General features: G+C 41.0%; 1 pseudogene; it reads left to right on the top strand.

The window, feature by feature from the left end:
* The first annotated feature begins 572 nt into the window (after positions 1 to 572).
* LOC116645184 lies at positions 573 to 1,874 on the top strand (annotated as a pseudogene).
* Positions 1,875 to 8,150: the final 6,276 nt, after the last annotated feature.

The following is an 8,150-nucleotide window of genomic DNA, read 5'->3' as shown; positions in this document are numbered from 1 at the left end:
CTCTACACTGCAGGGTAACCAAATAGTTTGCAAGAAGCTACTATTTATAGATTTATAGAAGTACTCTAGCTAGTAAATGAAGAAGGTATATTAAAAATATCATATCACTATTTTGCAACCCCTTTTGAAATAATGGATCTAGACAATAGTTATCAATGGCTGCTAACAACTCAAAAGGACAAACAACTAGACATAATATGCTTCCTAATGGAAGTGCACAATACCTTAGAAGCATTTTTATCAAAAATTAGTACTTAAAGTGACCAAACTTGTAGATCTAACTATTAGAAATACAGAGGACAGAACAATATATTAAGAATCATTACAAGGATGCAATTAACAAAGTCCACAATGAGAATCTCTACAGGACAATTGATCTACTTCCCCCCCTCCCCAAATAAGTTGAAGGAGAGAGAAAGAGAGAGAGAGGGAGAATCTATAGTTTAAAATCGACTTAGATAAATTCAACAATTGAATTTTTGGACCTCATTTTGATCCTTTAAAAAATTTTAAATTTTAAAAAATTAATTTAAAAAAATTTTAAAGCTAAAAGCTTTCTCTGTGGAATCACCATGGCAGCTGGGACCCTGTACACATATCCTGAAAACTGGAGGGCCTTCAAGGCTCTCATTGCTGCTCATAGAGCAGGGCTCAGGTCTACGTGCTCTCTGCACCACCCCACTTCCACTTTGGCCAAACCAACTACACCCCTGAATTTCTGCGTAAATTTCCTGCTGGCAAGTTCCAGTATTTGAGGGTGACGATGATTCTGTGTGTTTGAGGGTAAAGCCATTGCCTAATAGGTGAGCAATGAAGAGCTACAGGGAAGTACTCCAGAGACAGCAGCCCTGGAGGTGCGGTGGGTGAGCTTTGCTGATAGTGACATAGTGCCCCCAGCCAGCACCTGGGTGTTCCCCACCTTGGGCATCATGCACCACAACGATCAGGCCACAGAGAATGCAAAGGGGGAAGTGAAGCGAATTCTGGGGCTACTGGATGTTCACTTGAAGATGAGGTTTTTCCTGGTGGTCAAATGTGTGACCCTCGCTGACATCACAGTTGTCTGCACTCTGTTTTGGCTCTAGTAACAGGTCCTGGCGCCTTCTTTCTGCCAGGCCTTCCCCAATACCAACCACTGGCTCCTCACTTGCATTAACCAGCCCCAGTTCAGAGCTGTCTTGGGGGAGGTGAAACTCTATAAGAAGATGGCCCAGTTTGTCGCTATAAAGTTTGCAGAAAGCCAGCCTAAAAAGGACACCCCATGGAAAGAGAAAGGTTCTCAGGAAGAGAAGCCAGGCTGAGTAGAAAGAGGAGAAAAAGGCTGCTGCCCTTTTCTCCTGGGGAGAAGATGGATGAACGTGACCAGACACTGGCTGCTGAGCCAAAGGCCAAGGACCCCTCTGCTCACCTTCCCAAGAGTACCTTTGTGTTGGAGAATTTAAGCGCCAAGTACTCCAATGAGGACTGTCTTTGTGGTGCTCCCGTATTTTTGGGAGCACTTTGATAAGGATGGCTGGTCTCTGTGGTACGCAGAGTACCACTTCCCTGAAGAGCTCACTCAGAACTTCATGAGTTGCAACCTTATCACTGGAATGTTCCAGTGGTTGGACAAGCTGAGGAAGAATGCCTTTGCCAGTGTCATCCTCTTTGGAACCAACAATAGCAGCTCTGTTTCTGGAGTCTGGGGCATCTGAGGCCAGGAACTTGCCTTTCTGCTGAGTCCAAGTTGGCAGGTGGACTTCGAGTCATATACATGGCGGAAACTGGATCCTGGCAGCAAGGAGACCCAGACACTGGTTCAAGAGTACTTTTCCTGGGAGGGGGCCTTCCAGCATGTGGGCAAAACCTTCAGTCAGGGCAAGATCTTCAAGTGAACATCTCTTGCCATCACCTAGCTGCCTGCACCTGCCCTTCAGGAAAACAGAACATTGAAAAAAAGTTTTTTAAGTAATCTCTATGCCCAACGTAGGGCTCAGACTCATGACCCCGAGATCAAGAGTTGCATGCTCTACCAACGGAGCCAGCCAGGTGCCCTAAAAAAATATTTTTTAAAATGTTACAGTCAGGAAATTTGAACACTAGATATTTGAAAATATTATTGAGTTATTATTACTTCTAGTATCTAATGTGATTGTGACTTTTAAAGATTTTATTTTTATTTATTTGAGAGAGAGAGAATGAGAGAGAGAGAGCACGAGAGGGAGGAGGATCAGAGGGAGAAGCAGACTGCCCGCTGAGCAGGGAGCCCAACTTGGGACTGGATCTTGAGATTCCAGGATCATGACCTGAGCTGAAGGCAGTTGCTTAACGAACTGAGCCACCCAAGTGCCTCTAGTATTGTGACTTTTAAAAACAAAGTAGTTCTAATCTTTTAGAGATACACTCTGAAATATTTAAGGATATAATGATATGAGTCTGGGATCTGTTTCACAGTAATCTAGTAGGTGAAGCAGAGTTTAATAAATCGAAGTTCAGAATTGCTGAAAGTAGATGATAGGTACGTGGGATTTATTATATTATTCTTTCTGCTTTTGCATAGGTTTGAAATTCCCATAATAAAATGTTAACAAAAGCAACAACAGCAAACCCCTAAGGCCTAGATATATTAAGTTACTTGCCCAACACCATATATGTAATTAGGGAAAGTTCAAATCTGCAACTGGACTCTTGACTTCCAATCAAATTCTCTTTCCTTTATAACAAGCTGTTTAGCAGAGAGGCCAAGCTTCTGCGGTACCAGATCTCTGCCCAAAGCTTGGTAAGCCAATGGGTGAACCAGGGAATACACTATGGTGCTATCAAACAAGCAGCTCATCAGTAAGCAGCCAAGTGGCAAACTGGGATTGACTGGGAGTGCAGAACAGCTGCTGACTTTTGAAGTATTGCCCAGAGTTCTTGGCTTTTCCCCATTTGGTCTTTCAGGGAGCCATTTCAAAAGTAGACCAGCCTTCAAGTGCCCAAACAAACATAGTTGAAAGGCTGCTTAGTCTGTACCTAGACGTTTCTTGATTGCATCACACAAAATTAGATTTTGCTGAGATATATATATATATATATATATATGTATAGTCAGAGCAATATGGAGTCTAGCAACAATAGCTGAGGTGACAGGGCCCGGGCACCAAGGATTAGAGAATAGTTAGATCGGAATTTTGTTTCCACACTGGTTAAGATGGTTGTTTCATGAGACACTAAAACTCAGTCACTGCTGCTGTAGGTCGGCATTGTTAGGACACTCAGGCTGGTGAGTAATCTGCGGGGAAATGAAGAACTAATGAAGATCATACTGAAAATCAGAAAGATGATAAAGGGCTGGGGGCAGCAGTACAAAGCCAGGAAAGGGGCATATAAATCCTCCAGAGGAGGCACATATGAAGCCAGTATTTAAATGTGGCTAGGTAAGCAGACATCTCCGGCCATTATACGGCATCCTTATTTCAGGGTTTTATTACCATGTATTCAGAGGTGGAGGATCTACTTGGAGGTCATTTAGGGAAACAAAGTCAGCAGGAAATTCTTCTGTTGTCAATGCTAATACTAATGCTTTCACTTTTCCACAATCAATATTCAACACAGGTATATTTCTGGTAGTTGTTCTTAGGGGACATCTGTTGCTTTCTCCTGCCCATTCCTATTCTTCTAATGGCACCCTATACTCCCTCCTCATGTGTACCATCAGGGGAATTGTTAATCAAATGGACATCTGACCCAAGTTTTGCTAACCTGATTTTTTTAAGGAGAAACTTGGTTATGGAGGCTGAGATTTATCCCAACAGTGGCATCCTAAAGAGAGTGGCTTTTGGGTCATGTTCCCTGGAGCCCCAATGACCAGCAACTTGTCTTCAAGTCTATGATTTGTCCTTTTCATCTAACAAATTCCCTTTTTGCTTAAGTCAGAATTGGTTTATATTGCCTACAACCCAGCCTAAATGACACACTGTCCACATATGAGAGGCAGCTACTAAAAGAGAACATATCAAAGTGAGTATTCATTTAGTATGGGGCAGGGCAGTACTTTGAGCCACATTTAACTCACATTATTATTATACACTAAAATTAAATCTATGCTGCTTGACTTGTTCTTGGAGAAAAATCAACTGGGTACTGAAATGTTGGCATATTTTTGGTTTTCCTTTTCTCCTGAAAAAAAAAATCATTAAAAATTCATGGCATTTTTATAAGCCTGCAATGTTATATGCTGATATTACATTCATATTTTTATTTGTATAAAAACAAATTTGACTTCTGAAGAATATTCACATAGTAGATAGCAGTATGAATCTGATCTAGAACACACTTTCTTTAAGTCAAAGAAAATTCATGATGGTCAGAATTCACAAACTGCCTCAATTTTTTTCTTCTATATTTTCAAAGGACTTGGTTATAGTTTGCAAAATTTATCCCAGAAAAAAATAATTTATAGTCCGATAAACAAAGTGTAGGTGTAAGAGATGAATATTCCTTTCGATTTAATACCCACTAGACTATGGGGTGAATCAAGACCATTTTTTGTAAACTCCAAGAAAGTGGAATGGGCTTTTTACGTGTTGTTTTTCTTTTCCTTCCTTCCTTCCGTCCTTCCTTCCTTTTTTTTTTTTTTTAAGATTTTATTTATCCCTTTGAGAGAGAGCGTGAGAGAGAGAAAGAAAGAGAGAGAGAGCACAAGTGGGGTAGGGGTAGAGGGAGAAGCAGACTCCCAGCCGAGCAGGGAGCTTGATGTGGGACTCAATCCCAAAAACCTGGGATCATGACCTGAGCCAGACACCCATCCTGCAATGTCTTTCCCTGACACCACTCGAGCTTCTTAGCACTCCACTACCACCCAAAATTTCTCCTCTTGTTGTACCTTTGGAAAATTTCTTTTCCCTGGGAACTGCGATGGCATGTGTCCCTTTCTCCCTTACTTCTCTTCATCTGACCAAACAACAGCACAGTGTAGAATCTTGGTCCCTCTTCCGTTTGTTCAGACACCAGATCCAGGCCGCAAGTGTACTGCTTCTACTCCACATCCTTACAGGGAACCAGTTACTCTTCCAGAGGGAAAAATGCTGTGCACAACCGCAGACCTCACACAGGTGTCTTGCTTTTTTTTAGGTTAAAACCTAAAGGATATGGTTACTTAACAACTATCATTCCTTATCTGACATTCCTTTTCTTTTCAGAGAACAGATATATCACTGAAGAGAGTTGACAGATAAACCTGAGGTTACTTAAAGGACTCCCCCAGTTTATGTTGGCTAAGTCTTTAGAATCAGATACAAAGAGGTTATCAAGACAGTGAGGAGTCAGTAACTTCCAAAGAAGTTTAAGCAAGAAAAAGTAATAGCCAGCGTGTTCCCTAAATAAACAGGAGGAGAGAGGAGACTCTCTTTGGGCTAATTTGCTACAAATTCACTAAAGTGAGAAATTTTGGTAGGCAAAACAAATATAAAGTGTTTTCTCTTCATCACCTCATTATGCCTGTTACTACACAACGTAGCGCATCTCATTGTTAATTTGTCGATGTTAAATTAGCATGTATATGTTTTTTGTTTGTAACTTCAATAGAAATGATTATCATTTGGAATTTTAGGTAACTGTTATTTGAACTGTATGATTAAATTCAGGAATATTTTGCCTTAAAACTCTGGTCTTACTAGTTGTCCTACTCTTGCCCATTGGTTTTCCCCTAATTTGGTATTGCTTGGCTGTTGTGTTTTGACCATGTAAGGATCTTGTATAAATTGAATAAATTTGTGAAGTCAAGGGGCGCCTGGGTGACTCAGATGGTTAAGCAGCTACCTTCGGCTCAGGTCATGATCTCAGGGTCCTGGGATCGAGCTCAGTAGGGAGTCTGCTTCTTCCTCTCCCTCTGTCTCCCCCCCCGCTTGTGCTCCCTCTGTCTCTCTCTCTCAAGTGAATAAATAAAATCTTAAAAAAATTTTTTTTAAAAAATTGGTAAAGTCAAAAGAGTACTTTCCAAAGTCAATTCTAGCTTTTACCCCATTAATATTGATATAATTTTTGAAATTTCACTCTTCAAAGTTTGATTCAGGAAAGAGTCCCCTGGCTTTCTTCAGAGAGACATTGCCACATCATGACCCATCTTTTCATCAAGGTACGTACTTAACCTTTACCTCACAGAGTGCCCACAATAACATGCAAGATTATTTTTACTCCAGGTCTTCAGGATAAATTTATATTTTGTGGACACAGGGAGAGTCACTTTCCTATCCATCTGTTCCCCAAACTTAACGTCTTCCCTTTCCCCCCCTTAAATACCTATGCTTGATTTTCTAGGGTCATTCTACCAATGCTTCATTTCTGTGGGGAAAAGTGATTTTCATAGAGAGTGATGGCACAAAAAATAATGGATGAATTACCATAAAACAGTCCTTCTTAACTCTGCTCAGGTTAACAACTGGTGAGTCTTCCCCAAGAGTTTAAATCCCCGCTGCCGCCCCTCAACCCAGGACAGGTAGCTCAAATCAACATAGGGGGAGGGAAGGGCAACATGCAAATACCCTATCAGGGTGTTTTAAAAAACCAGTTTGCCTAACATGTCTGCAAAGGTTGTGGGGTGTTTCTCAGAAACTGAAGCAGTAACACAACAGCAACAACAGAACAAACGAAAACACCACGAGTGGCTTTTATTCTTTTCTACGATTTTCAGTATTTTCTCATTTTGAAAAAGGGAACGCATATCACTCTCACAATAGCAAATGTTAAAATCTTTAATACTATGCTAGAGAACAAAAGCAACAACCTCCCAAGAAAAGCTGTAATTCAGTCCTCAAAGCATCTCACAATCCCATTTCTCTTCCCTTGAGATTTTTGAAAGTTGTTAGGAATGGTAGTAAATACAAGATTCCAGGAAGACGAATATTTCATTATTTGTCTAAAAAAGGAAACAAATTGGTATGGGATAGAGGGAGAATGGGGTGTTCATGGGCACCAGCTCTTACTGATGTGCAGGACGGGCTGAGCCAGCTGAGTCCAGACCCCAGACGAGACTTCAAGGCCGTTCGGGGCGGGGGAAGGAGGATTCGAGAAAGAACTCCGAGAGGCTGGAATGTTTGTTTAGAAAGCAGCAGGGATTATCTGATAAACTGGGGTAAACTGCTTGTCATTTTTATAATGTAAATGAAACCAGGGGTAAAGCGAAAAGCTGACTTCCTCTCACTAGACAGATAAAGCGAAATGATTATTTTTAGATTCCTTTACAGAAGAAAGCAAACATTTTATTCCTAGTCTCCAACGCTTACCAGCTCATCCTTGCCTCTTGGAATGTTTATTGGGGCTGAGTGAATGGAAAGTGCCGGAAGGGCAGGGGGAGGGGGAGAGCCCATTAATCCCTCAGTTTTGCCTTCAGGCTTCTGACGGTGCGTACCAAGCGTTTGAAGTTGGCGACAGAATGAGGATTTATACAGAAGTGAGAACTGGTTGGTTTCTCTCCAGGCCGGGAAACTTCCGCATCTCAAAATTATGATTTCAAAATGATTTTGCCTTTCATTTACCCACAAGGACCTGACCCAAAAGGTATTTAATTTTTAAATGGGCATACAAATAATTCAAAACCAAACAAGCTCGTAACCACAACAGAAAAAAAAAAAAAAAAAAAACCTTATTTAAAATCCCTGGAAGGCTTCTAGTGAGAGCAGTGTGTGACTGACGTGGTAAATTAGGCCTGCTGGAGAAAAATCAAGACAAAATATGGATTCACTGTTTTTTTGAAAGGCAGCCATCTTTCCAAGAGAATATGTACACCACGTTTTATTAAGAAATTATATCTTTCCCCATGTTTTCCGTCTCTTTCTCATGCTGGCAATGGCAAGCAGGTTGAACAGATGTGATGAAAGACTTAATACCAGTCTTGGGAACATGTAAACGAAATATTTCTTTTGAAACACCTACCTTTAAATTCCATTAGTGCCATCAGACACTGGAAGGGACTGGATTAGGGAAATGATTTACACGGTGCAGGTTGTTTGTCCAGACTTAGAGCCCTTTTGTAACATGAAAAACGTGGAGATGAATTTCATATTTCTCCAATGAATTGGCACAGGGTTTAAAATCTTGCTTGGACTCAGACAACTGCGTTTGTTTTAGCGCTAATACATTCACCTCGCTAAGAATTTTTCTTTCTTTCTTTTTCCCCTCCCCCCAGGTTC

This window comes from Phoca vitulina, unplaced genomic scaffold, assembly GCF_004348235.1.
Source record: "Phoca vitulina isolate PV1807 unplaced genomic scaffold, GSC_HSeal_1.0 scaffold32, whole genome shotgun sequence".
In the NCBI taxonomy this organism is placed as follows: domain Eukaryota; kingdom Metazoa; phylum Chordata; class Mammalia; order Carnivora; family Phocidae; genus Phoca; species Phoca vitulina.
The sequence above is the reverse complement of the archived record's forward strand: the minus strand, read 5'-3'. Positions and strand labels throughout refer to the sequence as shown.